Source organism: Mustela lutreola, chromosome 5 (assembly GCF_030435805.1).
Source record: "Mustela lutreola isolate mMusLut2 chromosome 5, mMusLut2.pri, whole genome shotgun sequence".
NCBI classification, from domain to species: Eukaryota; Metazoa; Chordata; class Mammalia; order Carnivora; family Mustelidae; genus Mustela; species Mustela lutreola.
The window spans coordinates 98,590,971-98,614,061 of NC_081294.1; the positions used below are offsets into that span (position 1 = coordinate 98,590,971).

Consider the following 23,091-nt stretch of genomic DNA (forward strand, 5'->3'; position numbering starts at 1 on the left):
CATACACACACAATGGAATATTACTCAACCATCAGAAATTATGAATACTTACCATTTACTACAATGTGGATGGAACTGGAGAATATGATGCTAAGTGAAATAAGTCAATCAGAGAAAGACAATTATCATATAGTTTCACTCATATGTGGAACATAAGAAACAGTGCAGAAGACCATAAGGGAAGGGAGGGAAAACTGGATGGGAAGAAATCAGTGAAGGAGACAAGCCATGAGAGACTCTCAACTATGGGGAAAAAAAAGGAGGGTTGCTGAAGAGGAGGTGGGTGGGGAATGGGGAAACTGGGTGATGATGGACATTAAGGAGGGCACAATGTGGGATGAACATTGGGTGTTATATGTAAAAGATGAATTGTTGAACACTACATCTGAAAGTAATGAGGTATTATGTGTTAGCTAATTGAATTTTAAAAAATAGAATGGCTAAAATAGAAAACACAAGAAATAACAAGTATTGGTGAGGATGTGGAGAAAAAGTCACCCCATGTGCTATGGGTGGGAATGCAGACTGGCACAGCCACTGTGGGAAACAGTATGGAGTTTCCTCAAAAATTAAAAATAGAATTACCATATGATCCAGTAATTCTACTGGATATTTGCCCAAAGAATATGAAAACACTAATTTGAAAAGATGCAAGCTCCCCTATGTCTATTGCAGCATTATTTATAATAGCCAAGATATGGAAACAACACAAGTGTCCATCCACACATATATATACACACACATATATGCGTATTATAATATGTATATATATAAAGGAATGTGTATAATTTATATAATAGAATATATATAATGCAATATAATATATAATAGAATATATATGATGGCATGTCAGTCGAAAAAAATGAAATCTTGCCATTTGCAACAACACAGATGGATCTAGAGAGTATAATGCTAAGTGAAATAAGTCAGAGGAAGACAGATACCATAAGATTTCACTCATATGTGGAATTTAAGAAACAAATGAACAAAGAAAAGAAGATTTGAATATAGAAAATAAATTGGTGGGAGGATGGGTAAAATACGAGAAGGGGTTTAAGAGTGAACTTATCCTGATGAGCACTGTGTAATGTAGATAATAGCTGAATCACTATATTGTACACCTGAAACTAATATAGCACTGTAAGTAATTAAATTGGAATAGACAAATATTTTTAAACACAGTAAGAAGGAAAAAAAGATTCATTGTAATTCCAGTTAAAATCCCAGCATTTTGTGTGTGTGTGTGTGTGTGTGTGTGGAAATTGTCAAGCAGATATGAAAGTTTAGATAAAAATAAGAATGAACTAGAATAGAGAAAACAACCTTGAAAAACATAACAAAGTTGAAGAACTTACATTCCCTACTTTCAAGAATAAATTTAAAGCTGTAGTAATTAGACAGTTGGTAGTGACATAAGGATAGACAAATAGATCAACTGCGCAGAAGTAAGATTCCAGATATAGAGTCATTTGGTTTTCTATAAAGACACTAGAGCAAATCAACAGGGAAAGGAAACCCTTTTCTCCAGGCAATGCTGAAATAACTATACAGCAAAAAATGAACCCAAATACTGCTTTATACCATACACTAGACTTACCTTGAGATGAATCATGCACCCGGAGGTAAAGGTTTTTTAAGCCTCTTAAAAAAAAAGAAGAGTATCTTCGTGAGCTTAGGATAGGCAAAGATTTTTTTTTTTTTTTTTTTTTTTTTAAAGACAGGAGATAGCAGTAACCACAAGAAAAGAATTTGTAAATTGGATTTCTCCAACAGCAAAAACCGCTCAGCTTTCTCCCAGTTTGAGGCAAATTTATTTTCTGACAAATGATTTATAACCACAATATTTCAAGAACTCCTTAGTATTAATAATAAAAAACCCCAGGATAAAGATTGAACAAGGAGCTGAACAGACACTTCATAAAAGAAGATACGCAAACGATCTGCATGCACACGAAAATATCCTTAATATTATTAGCCATGAGAGAAATGCAAATTAAAACCATAGTGAGATTCTATTTCTCTCCCTAGGGTTGTTAAAATGGAAAAGATTAACGCCAAATATTAGAGTGTATACTGCTGACACAACCTTTCAGAAAAATGTTTGGCTCTTTCTCACCAAGTTAAACATATATTTATCCTATGACCCAGAAATCCATTCCTAGGTATTTACTCAGAGAAATGAAAACATATGTCCACAAGAACGCCTCTACAAGAATACTTATAGCTGCTTAAGTCATGATTATCAAAATCTGGAAACGACTCTAAGATCTACCAAGAGGAGAATAGATAAACACATTATGGTACATTCCTAAGTGTAGTGTGCTCAGCAATGAAAGGAAATCAATTGCTGAAACCTGAAAGGAAATGGATGAATCTCAAACTATTAAGTGGAACAAAAGAAGTCAGACATCATAGAGTACAAACTGTATTATGGTATCGTGGCCTCCATCTTAAGGAGAGGCAGCTGGGAGGCAGAGGGGTTTGGCAGCTTCATCAAGGATGAACTGTGTTTGGAGGGTTGGGATTTCTGACCCCAGAGCTCGTTCTTACTACACTGTTCTGTGTTGTTTCTTAATTCCTTTAACTGCATGCTAAATAAGAGGCATTTTCTTTCATTACATACATAAGGAAATGGAGGCTCACAGTCATCAGACAACTTGCCCACAGTCTTCCCATGAGCTGGAAGGAGAGCCCAGCCTGCTCTCTGAAGCCCACATATATCCTGAAAATACCCTGCCTGGCTATGCGCTTGACATGCCTCATTTGCCTGCCTCCTCACCAAAGACTGTGGTTTTTCTTTTGCTCTAGTCTTTAGAGGGTTTTATTTATAACTCCCTCAAAATGGGCTTCCCAAAAAACCCGACCTTCCACACAGCAATGTTTAGAGCTAATTGCCCGGGCAGCCTCTTTCATCAGCCTCATCTTAGGGAGAATTTACTTGATTTACTTGCTTTCAATCTCTAAGCCTTCATTTGTTTGCTTCCTTAAACAAATTAGACCTCAAGTCTTTGAAGATGGACTATCAGAATATATCATGTGTTCATCATAAAAATTAAGCGAAGTCTAAGATCAGGTGTTTAGAAAGAGACAGTTTGGTCAGATTTGATCACAATGAGCCAACCTTTTTCTGGGCTTGGATTCTCCCTTTGAACTCCGAGGACAAATACCTTCTTGAGCCTCCAAGATGACTTGGTTTGGCCCTAGCATTCCTATAGATGTCTGAGCCGCAGGTGCTTAGAGAGCAGACAGAAAGATTTTATTCTACGTACCGAACCTTGGCCTATAGGGGTTAGAATACTGACAGGGCCAAAGAAATCAGGAGACACTATCGTGTAGTACTGCCAAACAATGGCCCAAGGAAGCCTTCAACCATGGCTTTAACTCCTCCACATAACCAGAGGAGAACTAATTCAGTTTTCCAAGTGTCTGTCCACCGGAGGTTAGCCATTGGCCTTACATCCATAAACCTGGGTTCCCATCTCTCTGAGGATATGTGTCAACAATGAAGGTATACTGCTGAGATATCCTTTTAAGAGAACCTGCTGCAAGGAGGGTAGCTAGCAGCTATCTTCCAGATGCTACAGGTTTGTATCTCCAGCGGAGTTTACACTGAGGCCATGCTCTCTCTAGTTTGACACCAGCCAGTCTGACCCTAGCAGGGACACTAGAGCCATGACATTTCTGTTAGACATAAGACTCCTATAATGGGAAATCTTTGCTCTGGGGGTACTCCCTTGCCTGGGCCTTTTCAGATCTGCCCTGCAGTCTGCAGTTCTCCTTCCTTTCAAACATCACATTCTGAAGACAATTCCCACCAACTTCCACTCTGTCTTCACAAACATTACCCCAGTGAATCTCTAACACACCTAATTCCATCTGGGTGTCCACTCTGGGAGCACTCAAACTTATACATCTGGTACACAAAATGGGGTTTGGGAACCTAGCTCACTCACCTCATAGCTGGCAAAGAGAACGCTAGCCCACCTGACATGTGGGGCATGGACAGTTCCTGGAATAAGACAGTATGCCTCAACTGCTGAAGACTGCATGGATGGTGACCTGGAAAAGTGTCCCCATGGAAGAGAACATCTTTGCCAACGAAGTGAATCAGGCATTTGAAATACATGAAGAAAACAGTAACTCCAAGGCCAGTTATTACTTAATTGTACTGACACACTGGGGTCGGATAATTAGAAACTGGGGGCAATTAACAAACAATTCAGGACTAAGTGTGAAAACCAGGCAGCCTCTTTGGACTCTTACAAAGAGTCTCTTATCTCTGCAGTGGAATAATAATCATAGTTGAAGAGAATACTCAGGATCTAATAGTTTCTTGGAGCTCTAGAGATACTGAAATGCTCAACCAAGACAAGGCTGTTATGCTAAGGTTTGACCCCTAGCTGGGAAAACCTTGGACCATGAAAGCTTGGATGAGGCATCTGGGTGAATGCCCCCAAGAATTTTACTTTTCCCTGACAGATGGTAAAGGAAGGAGTTTTAAAACTCACTGAGGAAAGAATATCAGAATCAATATTTTATGTGACATTAGAAGACTCACCTGAGGACTGTATTGCATTGGACAGCCCCAAGGACAGAGCATTCACCAGGGCCATCAGGAATAGGCTATGCAGTTCCGTAGTGGCAGGTCCAAGCTGGAGTTACTAATAGCAATGTAAAAAATGGAGCCTGGAAGTAATAGAGGCCAGGTGGCAGCACTTGACCACAAGAAGCTAGGGGGCTGCAATTCCCATAATGACTGGCAGTGTCAGAGAGGCGGCCCTTGACTTGACCACAGGGAATGGTGGAGATGGTTGAACATGACCAAATAGAAAAGAAGCCAAGAGTGCTGCTTAATACAATCAGAAGGAGAAAAGAACAGAGGAGAAGGAGACTGAAGGCCATCATCTCTGTAAGAGGTCAATATTATTTGTTCAGTTAATAAACCTGAGCCAGTTTTCTGATGAAATACAATGACTGAAGAGGTGACCACATCTCCAGGAGAAGGGCAACATGATGGCAATTAGGTACTATAATGACTCCCTCGGTCCTTCCTTAAAAAAAACCTATAGCCATTTACTTGGGCAACTGCACAATGGGAAGATGAATACTGAGATCTTTCAAGAAGTATTGGACAGAGTCTTAGTTGATATAGCAAAAGGCCCCAAATATTTTCATAATCCCTTGGTGAATGAAGACCTGGCTAGTCTAGTAGATAGTAGGTTTAAGGGCCCATGGATCCATACATGGCAACTGAGCTCCTGGCCTGTGGGTAAGAGTGAGCATAGTGGGGAAAGTCCCAACTGGAAGCCTCCAAAGTAAATAAAAATAATATCACATCCAAAGCTTTTTTTTTTTTTTTTTAAGAAGGGGGTGGATGGATGCCTGCAGACTGCCACAATCTCAGTCAAATAGCAGCTCTTATTAATGTTGTTTTAGACACTGTGTCTTTGCTACAGCTGATGGATAAGGTCTCAGAAGCAGACAGTATGTGGCTATTGACTTGTCATCTTCATTATTTCTATTCCAGTCAAAAATACCCAGAAGATCAGAAACAGTCTGCATTTATATGAAACAGACAACAATATTTATCTCATGTTGCCCTAGGGCTATGTTAACTTTCCCATTTGCTGTCATACTATAACTGCAGTAGTTCTGAACCAGCTAGACATTAAGGTGGTGAGAGCAAGAGTTGCCCCACTTACCATTACACTCAATGACCCACATTGGGATTTTGTACCTCCATCACCACAGTTCTGGGCTTTGCAGGGTTTGAGATCATAGTCACCAAAGAGGGGACCCTCTGGTCAGGGGACAAGTGACTGTTTCCACCCAGCTACTCTGGACTTCTGGTGTCCAAGGACCAGCAGGAAAGAAGGGGATTCATCATTCTGGCAGAGGTAACTGCTTCCTGCTAAGGAGGAAGAACTATCCTTACACAATGGCAGCAGAGAAGAATATATGTGAAACACAGTGGAGCCCATTAGGCACTTTTAGGAGTTTTTGCCCAGTTATACTTGGGGCTCAGATCCCTTAGCAACAAGAGCTTACAGTCTACCATTGGGTAAACCATAAAGACCTGCCCAGGCGGCACTGAAATAAAGAGAATTTAGAATGGATGGTGGAGGAGGGAGATGAACTAAATGCAGAAATGGAGCTGTTAGTTCATCCAACTAACCTTTTCCAGGTTTCTCCTTTAGAAAATATGCCCACATGAACCAGGGAGATGTTCCTTGCCAAACACATGCAGAACAACAAAATCTCTCTGGCAGAAGCTGTGGAAATGGCAGCCATGAAGTGCTGCATTCAGATCTCCCTTCAAGGGAAGCACCTATAAACAGAATAGTTCCTGGGAACCTTCCAGCTATTCACCTTGGATCTAACACAGCTTTCATTCTGAGGCCTTGCTCTCTATGGGCTTCTCCTAGCCAGTAGCCAACCACAAGAAAAAGATGAGAGCTGGCCATACCAGCCCAACATGGGACTCCTATAATGGGCAGTCTTTGCACTGGGGGTCCCTATTGGCCTGGCTGAGATGTTATCAGAGTTCCACTGCCACTGAAATCTTCTCCCATTCAGTTCTCCTTTCTCCTCTCTTCCCTCTCCTTGCACAGCTGTTAGCCCTGCATAGGGGTCTGAAGTCTCTCCCTACCCACTCCTGCTCCCTCTCTCCTGTACCCTTTACAAACATTCCCCTTTTGCATGTTTTGTTCTGGTTGGCATCTACTTCTCCAAGGACCTAAAGTGGAACAGAAGACCTCAGAAAAAGGCAAATAAAACGTCTACTAAAAAAATAAAACCATGTACTGCTGAATAGAGAAGTGATTGGGAAGGGCTTTCAGATATATACTTTCTGGACATTTTCAAAATTGCTAAGAAATGACTGTCATGGAGAAAATCTTTACTCTCAAGCTATTTTCAAGTGTCTCTATAATTCCAGGTTCTATTAACTTGCGTGGGAACTCCTACACTTGTCAGATCAAATTCTTGTTCTCTGCCCAATTTGTAAGTTTCCATTCTGAGCAGCAAAGGACAATTATTGAACTTGTGGTCCTGACTCTTGATTGGAAGAAGATTGGCCCAAATCTTATTACTCCCCAGTTTCTCTGGGATCACTAAGGGCAGCACTTCTCTTGACTTTAAGAGGAGGTTGTGGAAAAGCATTAACATTTTGTACTTTATAGCTTGTCATGATGGACTGCAGAGAACCTCTTTACCCATCATCTTATTTTCAATTGTGCACCCACCAGGTGAAGGAGAGTCTCAGCTAACACCTCTTTTAAAACAACTGGATGAGGTTACATTTTAGCAAGCCAGGTATTGTGGCAGATTTCATGCTCTCCATTAACCCCAGCAATACCTGGCACTGCTGTATGATGGCTCCTTACTGTGATGCCAAGAAAGCATGCTCCAGGCTCTGAGTAGAAGGAAAGACCAGCACCAGCTCTTCACTGGCACATGCTCAGAGCTCCATGCCTGCCCCACTCCCTAATGTGGTTGGCTCAGGAGAAGTGACAAAGAAATGTGTGTACAACTGGGGCGCACCTTGCCTAGATTGTGGTTGATATCTTTAGCTATACATCCCCTCAACCACCTCTCACCAAAATGCCTAGGAGGAGGAAAACCCATCAGAGGAAAAATTCAAGGAAAAAATCAGAACTACTGGATATGGACTAAACAGTATGCCAGAAAGGGAATTTAGGGTAACAATTATCTAGGCACTGGCTAAGTTGGAGAAGACCATTAATAGCAACATAGAAACTCCAAGGGTGGAAGTGAGGGCTGATCTAGCAGCACTAAAAAAATGCTACCAATGAGATCCAATCTAATCTAAATACTCTAACAGCTAGGGTAACCAAGGTGGAAGATCAAATTTGTGATCTAGAAGAAAACTGATAGAAAAGAAGAATCAGGAGGAGGCCTGGAACAAACAGCTTAGAAGCCATGAAAACAGAATTAGGGAAATTAATGACTCCATGAAATGTTCCAACGTCAGAATTATTGGGATTCCTGAGGCGGTAGAGAAAGAGCGAAGACCAGAAGATATAGTTGAACAAATTCTGGATGAAAATTTTCCTAGTCTGGGGAATGGAACAAGTGTTTGTGTCCTAGAGGCAGAAAGTATACCCCCCCCCCCAAGATCAAAGAGTCTAGAAATACCTCCAGACACTTAATTGTGAAATTCACAAATCATAATTTTAGACAGGAGGTGTTAAGGGCAGCTAGGCAAAGAGATTCCTTATGTATGGAGGAAGGGCCATCAGAATAACGTCAGACCTGTCCACAAGCCAGAAAGCACTGGCAAGACATATTCAGGGTACTAAATGAGAAGAACATGCAGCCAAAAATACTTTATCCAGCAAGGCTGACATTCAAAATGGATGGAGAGATAAAGAGTTTCCAAGACCAGCAAGGTTTAAAAGAGTATGTGACCACTAAGCTGGCACTACAAGAAATATTAAGGGGGGTTATATAAAAGAAGAAAGAACCCAAGAGTGACATAGAACAGAAATTTACAGAGACAATCTATAGAAACAAGGACTTCTCAGGAAACATGATGTCAATAAAAACTTATCTTTCAGTAATCACTCTCAATATGAACAGCCTTAATGCACCCATAAAACAGCACAGGGTTACAGACTGGATACAACGACAGGACCTGTCCATATACTATCTACAAGAGACATATTTGGAACCTAAAGATACATCCAGACTGAAAGTGAAGGGATGGAGAATCATCTTTCATGTCAGTGGGCCTCAAAACAAATCTGGGGTAGTGATTCTCATATCAGATAAATTAGATTTTAAGCTAAAGACTCTAGTCAGAGATACAGAAGGACTCTACATCATCCACCAAGAAGATCTAACAATTGTAAATATTTATGCCCTCCAACATGGGGGCCAGCTACACAATTACACAAGCCAACTACACAGCCAACTGTTGATCAAAATAAAGAATCATACTGATATGAATACATTAATTATAGGGGGTCTTAACATGACACTCTCAGTAATAGATCATCTAAGCAGAAAATCGATAAAGAAACAAGAGCTTTGGAGGCGCCTGGGTGGCTCAGTGGTTTGGGCTGCTGCCTTCGGCTCGGGTCATGATCTCAGGGTCCTGGGATCGAGCCCCGCATCGGGCTCCCTGCTCTGCAGGAAGCCTGCTTCCCTCTCTCTCTCTATCTCTGCCTGCCTCTCTGCCTACTTGTGATCTCTCTCTGTCAAATAAATAAATAAAATCTTTTAAAAAAAAAAAAGAAAGAAAAGAAACAAGAGCTTTGAATGACACATTGGACCAGATGGACCTCATAGATATATACAGAACATTTCACCCTGAAGCAACAGAATATTCATTCTTCTCGAACGGACATGGAACTTTCTCTAGAATAGATCACAGACTGGGTCACAAATCAGGGCTCGATTGATAACAAAATATTGAGATTATTCCCTGCATATTCTCAGGCCACAGTGCTTTGGAACTGGAACTCAACCCCAAGAAAAAGTTTGGAAGGAACAGAAACACTTGGAAGCTAAAGACCATCCTGCTCAAGAATGTTTGGATCAATCAGGAAATCAAAGAAGAACTTAATTCATGGAAACCAATGAAAATGAAGACACATTGGTCCAAAACCTATGGGATACAAAAAGATAGTCCTAAGGGGGAAATACACAGCCATCCAAGCCTGACTCAAAAAAAATTTGAAAAATCCCAAATATACCCACTCTCTTGATACTTTAAAGAACTGGAAAATCAACCACAAATTAATCCAACACCATGCAAAAGAAGGGAAATAATTAAAATTAGAGCAGAGATCAATGAGTTAGAAACTAGAGATATAGCAGAACACATCAATGAAACTAGAAGCTTATTCTCTGAAAGAATTAATAAGATCGATAAACCACTGGCCAAACTAATCCAAAAGAAAAGAGGGAGGACCCAAATTTAAAAAATTATGAATGAGGGGCATTCGAGTGGCTCAGTTGGTTAAGTGACTGCCTTCGATTTGGGTCATGATCCTGGAGTCCCGGGATTGAGTCCCACTTTGGGCTCCCTGCTCGATGGAGAGTCTGCTTCTCCCTCTGATCTCTCCCCTCTCATGCTTTCTCTCTCTCTTTCTCTCTCTCTCAAATAAATAAAATCTTTTTAAAAAAAGTTTAAAAAAATAATGAAAGAAAGGGGAGAGATCATGACAACACCAAGGAAATAGAAACAATCAGAAATTATTACCATCAGCTATATGCCAATAAGTTCAGCAATCTAGAAGAAATGGATACATTCCTAGAAACCTATAAACTTCCAGGACTGATACAGGAAGAAATGGACAACCTGAATAGATGAATATCTAGTAATGAAATTGAAGCAGTGATCAAAAACCTCCCAAAAAACAAGAGCCCAGGACCTGATGGATTCCCTGGGGGATTCTACCAACATTCAAAGAAGAAATAATACCTGTTCTCCTGAAGCAGTTTCAAAAAAATAGAAACAGAAGGAAAACTTCCAGATTCTTTCTTGGAAGCCAGCATTACCCTGATCCCCAAACCAGGCACACACCCCACAAAAAGGAGAATTTCAGACTAATATCCCTGATGAATATGGATGCCAAGATTCTCAACAAGATCCTAGCTAATAGGATCCAACAGTACATTAAAAAAGATCACTTACTTGTGGAGTGTAAGGAATAACACAGAGGACATCAGGTGAAGGAGAGGAGAAGTGAGTTGGGGGAAATTGGAGGGGGGATATGAACCATGAGAGACTGTGGACTCTGAGAAACAAACTGAGGGTTTTGCGGGGGTGGGATGAGCCTGGTGGTGGGTATTGTGGAGGGCAGTATTGCATGGAGCATAAACAATGAATTTTGGAACACTGAAAAAATATAAAATGTTTTTAAAATTAAAAAATTAAAAAAAATACAGTACTATATTTTTCCTTTTCCTGATTTTTTTCTCTAGCTTATTTGATTATAAGACTCCATTATATAATAAATATAACATATAAAATGTGTGTTAAACAACTATTTATACATCAGTAAGGCTTTCATCAGCAGTAGGATATTAGCATTATCAATAGTAGCCAGAATATGGAAGTAGGCCAAATGTCCATCAACTGATGAATGGATAAAGAAGATGTGGTGTAGACACATACACGCATGCACACGCGCGTAGGAATATCACTCAGCCATCAAAAAGAATGAAATCTTGCCATCTAGCTCTGTCAGGATGGAGCTAGAATGTATTGTGCTAAGCAAAATAAGTCAGAGAAGACAAATATATGATTTCACTCATATCTGGAAGACACAAAACAGATGAACATATGGGAATGGGGAGAAAAAGAGAGAAGGTGGGGAGGAAAGAAAAATCATAAGAGTCTCTTAATGATAGAGGACAAACTGAGGGCTGATGGAGGGAGGTGGGTGGGGGATGGGCTAGATGGGGGATGGGCATTTAGGAGGGCACTTGTTTGATGAGTGCTGGGTATTGTATGTCAGTGATGAATCACTGAATTCTACTCCCCTGAAACTAATATGCACAGTATGTTACCTAACTAGAATTTAAATAAAAATTTGAAGAAAAAAACCCCAAAAAACCCACAGCAGGATATTATTTTGGGGGGAGTCAAAATTTACATGCGGATTTTCAACGATGTGGGGTGTGGCAGGGGTGCTCCAATTCTTCCAAGTGTTCAAAGGTCAACTATAATTGGAAACGCAATTGTTGAAACTAGAGAGGCCAAACTAATCAAGTGATGTCCCCTGCCTTTGGTAGAAGAAATATAAACAAAGCCATATGGGAAATGGTTGAGAAACTGATGCTAAAAATAGGTCATAAAGCAAAGAGGACTCTAGCTCTTCGATTGTAAAAGAAGCACCAAGTTCTCCTCACAACAGTTCATCTTATCATGTCTGTATCTCTTGAATAATTGGCTTGAAGGCTACTGAAAAAAAAATTTTTGGTTATGATTTATTTATTTGAGAGAGAGCACATGCATGCATGCACATGCTCACACAAGAGTGAGGGGAAGGGCATAGAGAAAGCGAGAGAATGTCAAGCCGACTGGCCAAATAAATGATCATGGAGCCCAACGTGGGGCTCCATCTCACGTCCTTGTGATTATGACCTGCGACAAAATCAAGAGTTGGATGCTTAACTGACTGAGCCATCTAAGCACCTCTCTACTGAAAAAAAATTTGCTTATATTTCTTCTCCCAAATCAATAAATGAAAAAAAAAAGTATCTCTGATTTGACTGAATGAAGTCTATCAAAACCTGAGTCATTCCAAGCATGGAGGAAAGGAGGATTAAAATGGTTTTCGTTACAGCACTGATAGCTAAGATTGCTGAGCAGGGCCAACAAGTCAGAAGCTTCCCACAAATTGCTCTCACCACACAAGGACACTACAGAGCTGCATAATTTACCCCCCTGCACAGGGTAGATCCCAGAGGCCCACAAATGCCTTGTAACTTTCCTGGGATCAACCAGCTTGGACGAGGCAGAGTCCAGGTGGTTCAGTGCACGTCCTCTCACCTTCCTGTCTTCAGGCAAGAAAAATATGGGGTAGAGGCAGGGAGTAGCTGGGGTAAGATTTTTTTTTTTTTAAAGATTTATTTATTTGAGAGAGAGAGAGAGAGCACACACAAAGGGGTTAGGGGGAGAGGCAGAGGGAGAGAGAGAGAGAATCCCCAGACTCCATGCTTGTCCTCATGACCCTGAGATTACAACCTGTGTAAGACTCTTTTTTAGGAACAATGGCAGATCCTTGTAATGAAATGAAATGAGACTGTGCATGATGAATTTTATACGAGTTGGAAAGGATGAGAACAACACTGGTAACTGTAGGATTACTGTAAGATGTGGGGAGTAATGCTAGTGGGGAACATTTGAAAAACAAGCAGATAATTCTCCCTCTTCTAAACTCCATTATCATTTGAGCACGTCATCTGGGCCATATTAGGGCTCAAAAGATATTTTGAACTAATAAATTTGTACCTCTATTAAAATAGAACTGGCTTTTGGTGTGCTTTAAATCTCCCTTCCTGCATAGTGTCTTAATATAAATAGTCCCTTGCCTTTATGTAGCAGTTTACAGTCAGATTCTGTGTACCTCATTTTACTGAGAGCAGTTCTATGTACTTTGAAAGGCCAGCGTTCTTATTCACATTTTAAGGACTTTGAGGTTGAAAGAGAAATGATTTGCTCAAAGTCACATACCTAGCACAGGGGAATGCTTGAACTTCAATTAAGGATTTCTAATTTTGCATCAGCTTTCTTTTAGACATGCAGAGTCCTCTAACAGAAGACTGCCCTTCTGATTCATCATTGCAGTGTATCACAGCCAAGCCCTACACCTTACTCAGAATAATATTCCATGAGTATCTGCTGGGTCATTTTTATGAATGAATGATTGAAGGGCAGGAATGAAACCCTCCGAGAAATGGCTGAATGAGATTTGCCTTTGGGCAATTTGACTTTTAGATCTGAGTGGAAAGTGTCCTGGTAAATTCCTCTGTCTACTCACATTTCATTTAAATAAATATCCTCCCAGAGGCCCTCAAAGGAGATAGTTTTGCCACACTTCCCAGCTGAAAAATATCTGTGCTTCGTCCTTCCAGAGGCTATAAATCTCTCTCATCAGTGCCTAACGGTTTTGGGGATGACTCTGAGCAAGTATTCCATTGACTGGAAGAAGAATGTTGTCATCTGCCACAGAGATTTCTCATTATATGTCATCAAATTCAAAACAGAACCCTGTTGGGAATTCTTTCGTGAACAGCATAATCACCCCACATCCTATGGAGTTTGGTAGTAGTGCTCACAATTAGCAACACTGTCATGGGTCAGAAGTGATCCGGGCTAAACAGGAGCTGGGCCAGATGGGTCTTGGTGGGACCCCCTCCCTCTTCAGCCCCATTCAATTAAGCTGTCCCTATGTGTGTGCAAAAGACATAAATCTATCTTTTACTTCTGTGTGTGTTAAAGAAATGCATCCACTTCTATTAACTGAAAGTCAGCTGCTTCTGTTGACAGTGATCAGCGCAGAGCAGACACTTACACCAAAGAAGCAGATCCTGGTGACAGGCCACCGTCCTCAGCAGGCTGGGAAGCAAGAATATCTCGGACATGAACTAACCTGTCCTTGTCGTGGAAGGAAAGGGGCAGCCTCCCAACAGACCCAGGCTTCTATTTCCTCTATTGCAAAATGGCCCCGGTGTGGGAACATGGCTAGTAATCTCCGCAGGCACAGAGAACACAAGACCCTGTCTGACGAACAGTGCCGCTGGCCTGCCAGTCATGTGCAGCGGGGTATACTTTGTCTTGGGATCTCCATTTTCCTCCCGACGCTGACAGTTGTTTCTGATTTTCCTGTTCACTTCAAATGGCTCCCCACCCCTACTCCCCTACTCCCCACAAACTTCTGTTCTTCCCTCCTTTATTTGCAGTGGTTCCTAAGTCATGTCTCAACCATTTATACATTAATAAGAAGTTCAGCCAGTGTTTGATTCCCTGTGGATATTACATTATATATTGTATGCATGTGTATACACAGCATAGATTCCATACACATAGTACACATAAACCTATATATAAAATAATAGTAGCTCCTCAATATGGGAAAAAGGTTTTGTGCCTCATTAGAGAATTACTTAGCTTGGCTTCCTTCTTACATATCAGTGTCCTTTTTCTGTCATAAAATAAATCTCAGACAAATTTGGGAACAAGTTTTAAATAAAAAGTAGAAAAATTTCTTTTACTCTTTAGAGGGATAGAAGAATACTATCCCTCAGAATTGACTACCTTAAATATTTTGGGGTATTTTTCTATCTCTTCTCACTTTTAAAATTGTAAAATATTTGTACCTTTAAAAAAAAAAGTATAGAGAAACGTTTACTTTCTTGTTTTAGACATGATTCTAACAACGTTGATTTCATTTCCCTCCCCACAGTAGGTTAGAGATAGCAATTTTAAAGCAGAGATATTGACAAAGAAAGATAGCAGGTAGACAAGAATTGAGACTCCCTAACTCTGCTGTCCTATGCTTATCCTCTTGAAGGCTGGTAAGTGAGAAAAGCAGGGTTAGACAAAAGAATTGGGGGCAATAATTCCCTGTATATAACTTGAAACTGAGTCATCAAGACAAGACAACCTACTAAATGGGAGAGGGTATTTGCAAATTATATATCCAATAAGGGATTCATATTTAAGATACATAAATAACTTTACAACTCAACACCCAAAAACCCCAAAACAATCGAATTAAGAAACAGGTAGAGGAACTAAATAGATTTTTTTTTTCCCAAGAAGACATAAAGATGCCCAAAAAACACGTGAAAAGATGTTTAACATCATTCATCATCAGGGAAATACATATCAAAACCACAATGAGATATTACCTTACACTTGTCGAAATGGCTAATATCAAAAAGACAAGAAAAAACAACTGCTGGTGAGGATCTGGAGAAATGTAACCCTCAGGCACTTTTGATGAGAATGCAAACTGGTGTTTCCACTGGGAAACAGAAGAGAAGTTTCTCAAAAAACTATAAATAGAAATATCATACATTCTAGTAATTATACTACTGGGTATAGTATCTAAAGAAAATGAAAACACTAATTCAAAAAGGTACATGTACCCCTATTTTATTTCAGCATTATTTACAAGAGCCAAGATATGGAAGCAGACTAAGTGTCCACTGATACATGAATGGAAAAAGAAGATATGGCATATATATAGTGGAATATTACTCAGCCACGAAGAAGAATGAGATCTTGCCATTTGCAGCAACATGGATAGACCCAGAAGGTATAATGCCAAGTGAAATAAGCCAGAAAGAGAAAACCAAATACCATATGACTGAACTCACATGGGAATGTAAGAAATAAAGCAAATGAACAAATAAAGGTGGGGGATGGGGGAGACAAACAAAAACCAGACTCTTAAATACAGAAAACAGGTTGCCAGAGAGGAGGGGGCGGGGCAGATGAAATAGATAAAGGGGATTAAGAGTATACTTTCCATGATGAGCCCTGAGTAATGTATAGAATTACTGAATTACTATATTGTACACCTGAAACTATATAACATTGTATGTGAATTATATTTCAATAAATCAAGAAAATTAAAAATAAATTAGAGAAGATTGCAAGGTTTGTGATTTATTTTAGCAACCTTTCCATTGAAGTCCAGATCTTTGGGAATTTTAACTTTGGGAAGATATAATATTTGATGTATGCTGAGTTTATATCTTAGTTAACTCTTGCACAAAATTTGTCTTTACAATAAGTGTGTGAGCCCAGGTAGGCAAGCATTTTGCTTAGGAACACAAACACTAAGACCCAACTAGGCCCAGTGTCTTGCCTGGGTTGGCCAAGCACAGTTCTTCTGGGTCCTCACTTTGCCTGTTTCCTGCCCTGCACCGCCACCCTCCTTTCCTTCTCTGGAGAGCTGGGCCAGGGCACTATAAGATCAAAGCTAAGAACACTGATTTGACAAAGGTGGCTTGTCTTAAGTGGTGGGTGGGACACATGCCTGAGGGCCAGACAGTCCAGGTTTGACTCCTGGCTCAGTTACTTATTAGTACGTGACCTCTCTGAGCCCCGATTTTCCTTTCTGTAGCATGGGGAGAATCCTACCTCCATCTTAGGGTCACTGGCATATTTAATGAGCTATTTCACATAAAAGTCCTTAGACAAATACTTGGTGCTAGACAATAAGTACAATATACCAGCATCCAACCTAGAGCAGAATACATGTGATTTTAAGAAAAAATTATGATTTAAGTATAGAAACTTGCATAATGCATTCCTGACTTTCATATAATGTTTTAATGCTTCTGTCCTATCTTATTATTAAGTTGGTTTTGTTCCAATTTAGAAGTTTATTCTTTAAAAGTTAGCGTTAGGACTCAACAAATAAACTATGTTTGAGCTCCAGCATAGTGGCATAGTTTGTCCATGCCTTTGATTCATGGTGTGGTTCAAGTCCCTGCTTTCATCAAAAATTGGGAACAGTGTTAATGACACTGTAGTAAAAGGAAGCTTTTTCACTAAAAAGTTTTAAATACATTAGCTTGGGCTATGCTGTAGTCCCCACCTCAACCCCTACTGTCAAGCCTCTGCAGGGGTCCTGTTTTAGGGAAATGAAGTCACCATTTTTAAAAAATATATATATATAAATATCTTTATTTAATGTCAACTGTGCAATGTGTATAGGAAGCCACAGAAGGATTCTGTTCTAGTGGCAGTTGGGGGTGGTTGAAGTGGCCACTGGAAAGCTGTCAGAAGTTCACATTTAGTCTTAGGAAACAAAAATTCCAGTGTTATTTGATGCAAAATTCCCCTTTTTCTTACTCCATTCTGGAGTGGGCTGGGAAGCTAGGAAGGAAGCTGTGTGGTGGGAGCCGGTGAAAACACCTTTCTTTTCATGCCTATTATTAAAGCAGCTCCATAGGAACCGTACCCTTTCTCACTCTGTTCTCTCCTAGTTATTTGATTATTTCCATTTATGAACTTAATTGCTATGTAATTGTAATCATAATGCAGGTACTACTTTGTATTCTTTATTTTTCACTGAGAAGCAATTAGAAAATGTCTCTACAAAGTCTTCCCTTTTCTCCTTTGAAATTATGTGCTATTTTATAAATTTGGTACAAATTTATGTGACCCTATCTTTGGACATTTTCCAAAATTCATATATATACACATATATATATTTTTTTACATGTAGTTTTTCTTCTTTTGAGTTATTATTTTGGGACCATTTCCCAAAGGTAGAATTAATAGGTCAAAGAATGTGAGCACTTGCAGTTTTTGTCACCTAACACTGTCAGAACTTCGCAAAGTGTGACGAGAATTGTGGGAGTGATTCTTTTTAAAAGAAAATGAAGATGCCCTTCAACGGACGAATGGATAAGGAAGATGTGGTCCATATACACTATGGAGTATTATGCCTCCATCAGAAAGGATGAATACCCAACTTCTGTAGCAACATGGACGGGACTGGAAGAGATTATGCTGAGTGAAATAAGTCAAGCAGAGAGAGTCAGTTATCATATGGTTTCACTTATTTGTGGAGCATAACAAATAGCATGGAGGACATGGGGTGTTAGAGAGGAGAAGGGAGTTGGGGTAAATTGGAAGGGGAGGTGAACCATGAGAGACTATGGACTCTGAAAAACAATCTGAGGGGTTTGAAGTGGCGGGGGTGTGGGAGGTTGGGGTACCAGGTGGTGGGTATTATAGAGGGCATGGATTGCATGGAGTACTGGGTGTTATTGGCATGTGGTGCAAAAATAATGAATACTGTTTTTCTGAAAATAAATAAATTGAAAAATTTTTTAAAAAATGAAAAAGGATTTTATATTTTTAAGAAGAGAAAGGCAGGATAGGAGAGTAACTGAAAGAGTAAAAAGGCACAACGAACAACTTTTTTTTTTTTTTTAAAGATTTTATATATTTACTTGACAGAGAGAGACATAGCGAGAGAGGGAACACAAGCAGGGGGAGTGGGAGAAGGAGAAGCAGGCTTCCCACTGAGCCAGGAGCCTGAGGTGGGGCTCCATCCAAGGACCCTGGGATTATGACCTGAGCCGAAGGCAGACACTTAACGACTGAGTCACCCATTACCCCAAGAACAAGTTTTAAGGACCATTTCCAGATAGAGCATAGTCTTGGAGCCTATGAGGTGAGGCCAGAAGGAGCATGGAAAAGGAGAATTCACCTTTTAAAACAAGACTGCTGACATATGAAGCTAACCTGTAAAAGAGTCCATTTCTCCTCCCTTTTATTTTTATTTATGTTTCCTATTTATTTAAATTCAATTAGCCAACATATCGTACATGCCAATAACGAGCAAGGAAATGGAAGCAGTAATCAAAAACCTCCCAATAAAACAAGAGTATAGGGCCAGACGGCTTCCCTGGGGAAGTCTACCGAACATTTAAAGAAGAAATAATACCTATTCTACTGAAGCTGTTTCAAAAAAAAAAAAAAAAAATGGAAGGAAAACTTCCAAACTCGTTCTACGCTCTTCTCTTTTACTTCAGGGTTACCCAGTGGAATTGTTTCCATAAATTAGCCTACTGGCGGGGAAGTTTTACTCCCTGGCCTTTGTGATACTCAATCCTCACACACTTCCGGCTTATGTTTAATCATTTGGATGTGCCCTTGGTGAAGTGGGTACTTTTCCAAACTGAAGATTACGAAATGGGCCTCGTATGTCCAGCAATTGACAGGATGTTGAAGTATGCGTTGCCAAACACTGGGGTCCCTGTGTTGAGCCGTTCAATAAATGGGAGAAGGGGGGACATGGAAGAGTTTGAGCTGCAGTTTCCCACTAGCGAGTCTCATTTATATGGCGAAACACCCCACGCATGTATTGCTACTGACAATACTGCGCCGAGTGTTCTCTTATCTGATACTCCCAGGCTTCCACACTAGATATATGCTAGTCATCCTCTGTTTCAGGATCTTTAAAGATAACCTGGCCGAGACCGCTTTTCTTTCTTCAAGAATGTGGGAAATGTAGGCATAAATTCTTTCAGTCCGCACGACTCCCAGACTCCAGGATAGGATGGATTTCAAAAGCAACAGGTCAGATGTAAGTTAAAATGTAATAAATTATTATTTCCCATTAGAAAAGATGAGGAGATCTCACTTTTTAGTCCTGTTTTGAAGCTTTTAGATATTGTTCCGTTGTAAGGAGATACGTGATTTTATCTGATCCTCACAACACTTTTGAGTCAGAAGTATTATTCGTCCACATTAAAGATGGTGGGGGAAACACAGAAAAATAAGTCAAGTTTTCCAAGCTCATGGAGCAGGTGAGCAGTGCAGCTACACACCTCTAACCTGTGCCATTGACCTCTAAGCTCAGTCTCCATCCACGGCAGCACTCCTGGCCAGGATCCTGGTTCAACACATAAAAGGCTGTGTTACCCATTATTATTAATACTGCAAGTGAGAAAAAATATTTGCCTCCCAATTTCAGGATGTGAGGCAGACGGGTATGTGAAATAATCTGGAATCTAATGACATGAAATAAAGTATGCTAAGCTTGTCTTTTGAGCCCTTAGACTCTGTTCCTGTATCCTGAGCTCTTTCCACTATGCCCGCTCCAAGTACTCTTAAGTCAGACTGTTCAGGGCTGTGGCCCAAGAACCTGTATTAAAAACAACAACAACAACACAAGTAGACAGACAAAATGGAAAGGTAAACTAATTTCTTGCATAAGAAAACAGAAAGACTTATAACATTAAGATATCATTTTCCCCTACGTTAACCTTTATGCTATTACCTCAAAACAATACTTGAAGAAAAGAATTCTTAGAAGTGAGTCACCGATGCCAGAGTTTGCTGAGAAAAACTAACAAGCATGAACAGGCAAGAATTTCTGGAAAAGGAAAGCAATAGCAGGATTTGCTTTAAGGGATTTTTAGAACATATTACGAAGAAGCTGGCTCCTGCCATCTTGCTGCTCTGCCCCCTTCCTCCCACACAGGCCAACGTGATGTACAGTCAATATGTTTGTCTTCCTCAAGTCAGCACCACATTTTTGAAGAGACAAAAGTCTTCCGGTGAGCAGAGCACGAGGAGCCAGGGGCAAGAAGAATGAGTTCTAAAGGGCCCCAGAGAGACAACGGCTGAAAAGGTTGAGGAAGACACTGTAAAGGCCTACTTAGCCAGAGTGATTTCGTCTTGGTTAAACAGTGATTTTGTTGTTTATGCAGTAAAACTTAAACTGACACTGCCCCCGCCTCCCCAGGCGAACTTACTTAAAAGCAAGTCCGGGGAAGCCAGTAAAATATGGTCGACCAGTCCCTGATAACAGAGCCCAAATACAAGCGCGGGCCAGGTCAGGTGGAGATAATAGAGCCCAGATGCAGGGATGAGTCCGGCCAGATGGAGACATCCAATCACCGGCCAGATGGAGACATCCAATCAGTGGGCCGTGCATACTGTCTCCCTAGCTACTGAGGAGTGTGGGCCCGCCTTTTGGGTGCCTTTTGGGGCCAGTTCTGACCAAGGTGATAGCCTAGTTCAAATAGCTACTATGGGGTGAATTGTAATTCAATTGGCCACCTGTGTGTGACCTAGCCTGACTGTGCAGCTTTCCCTGTGTGTTGCAATCTCACTGGCCACCTGTGTGTGGCCAGGCTCAACCACATGGCCTTTGCTCTATAAAAGTTAGTCTGTGAGGTTGGGGGTGGTCGCCCTCTCTCTCTGTAAGAGGCAGCCCCGAACGGTCTGTTTGATTCTGGTTGCTTGGCACGAAATAAAGCTTTGTTTGTGACCTTGGGTTTGTATCAGTCTCACTCCTTTGATCATGGATCCTATCAGACACATGTTGCTGAGGGTGTGTGGAGACTGTGATACCTATTAGTCCACAGATACATTTGTATGAAATACTTTGTAAACAAAAGTCTTTCTTCTTGAAAATCTATCTTCTAATCCTTCAACAATGTCATTTCTTTATTCACTTCTGAGTCCACCCTGTTTTCAAACAACAACAACTAGCTTCTGATTTCCCAAATTTCTCCATTTTAAGGAGCAGTGGGGCCTTCGGGGGGAGTGGGGTGCAGGAAGCCATTTCCTCATGTATAGTGTTTGTAAGGCACGTTATTTCCAAGTATTAAGTGGAGTGGCCCAAGTTCAGACCCTCCTGGTAGGTGGCTCTAGTCCCACTAGAATGATTAAGAGCTCCTCTCATAGACATCCTGATTTGTGTGGTAAACTATATGATCACCCTGTTTATAAGGCCAGGGCTACTTATATTTTAGTGTGGGAGGATGATAATCTTTCCTAGATGACCTTGAATGCCTAAGATAGAGAAGAGCGTCCCACCCACCCCAAACTCCCTCAGCTTGAACATGCTTGGGCTGACTCGAGGGCCTTCTGGGATGCAGGCCTGGGAGAGCGCTGAGTCGTCATAAACAAGATAGGGTCCCTGAGTGTTCCTCAAACATGCCGCCTCTAAGCCGCCATTCTGTTTCAGTTAGATAAACGGGTGTGGTAGAAGCCTAATCTTCCCATGGGTGAGGAGATACAGGGAGAAAGGCTCTTTGTGACCGGAAATGCCTCCTCCATCTGTTTGCAATATGAAGGCAGGGAAAGGAAAAAAAGAGAAAGAGATCCATTTAAAGCCACCAAAGACTCCAGGGTCCTCTCCCTCCCCAGTCCCCAGGCACTCATCTTAGTGAGAGAGGCTTTGATAGAAAGGCTGCTCTGGAAGAGACGCTGGTCTCCGAGCTGCTGTTCAGAGGTCCTGTGACGTGGCAGTTTCTATAGAGACGAGTCTCTTTCCTAGGAGAGCTCTGTAAGCAGGATACACAAAACCCTAGCAACCAGCTGAAGGCTTTTTTTCCTTTTTTTTTTTTAATATGAGGATTTTGTGTACTTGAATTCAAAAGGCTCTCTCTTCCCTGGAAAGGCAGCTTTGTGGCAAGCAGGAAAGGGTGGGCTAGTTTGCCTGGGGGCTGGGAATGTGGAAATAAGATTAGAAGGTGATAGGTGGACTAGGGTAGGGAGAGGAAGGAAGAGAGGTTGCTCCTTACTGTGCTGGGGTGGTTGGTTTCAGCCTGATTTCATCTTCCAGCCTGCCCTATGGGAGCCCATCCCCACTGCCATAAATCCATGAAATGATACCCCTAGGGAGAAAACAAAACTGTGATTGCCTTAGCAACCTCATTGTTGTCTTCCCTTTCACCTGCCAATTCCAGGGTTTTTTGCAGGGAGAAGTCAAGGGCTCAGGGGGTGGGTGCAAATCTGAGAGCTGTGCAACACAGGGAACCTGCTTACTTGGCATTTAGCAAATGATCCATTCAGCTGCTCTTCCCATCAGATCAGCACAAACATCACTTCTCAAGGGAAGTCTTCTTTCTTAAGGAGGGACTGCATTTGGCTACATGTAAAGGGACCCAGCTGAGGACTTGAACCAAAGAGGGATCATTTTTCACCTAAGAGGGAATCCAGAAGGGGGCAGTTCAGGGCCTGCCAGCTCCACAGTGCCATCCAGGTCCCGGGTCCCTCTGTCTTTGCCTGGCCATTCTTGAAATGTTTCGTCCTCACGGTTCCTCTGTGGTCAAAGATGGCTGTTC

The 23,091-nt window shown here is 41.0% G+C and overlaps 1 long non-coding RNA gene across 2 annotated transcripts in view; it reads left to right on the top strand.

Annotated features, from left to right (window-relative positions):
- Positions 1–16,121, top strand: part of LOC131832329 (uncharacterized) — a 180,575-nt gene extending 164,454 nt beyond the window's left edge. Inside the window, exon 4 of one of the 2 annotated variants that reach the window (XR_009353993.1) lies at positions 14,027–16,121. This is a non-coding gene — a long non-coding RNA (uncharacterized LOC131832329). The remainder of the gene's footprint in view (positions 1–14,026) is intronic. The other variant, XR_009353994.1, reaches the window with a different exon arrangement.
- Positions 16,122–23,091: the final 6,970 nt, after the last annotated feature.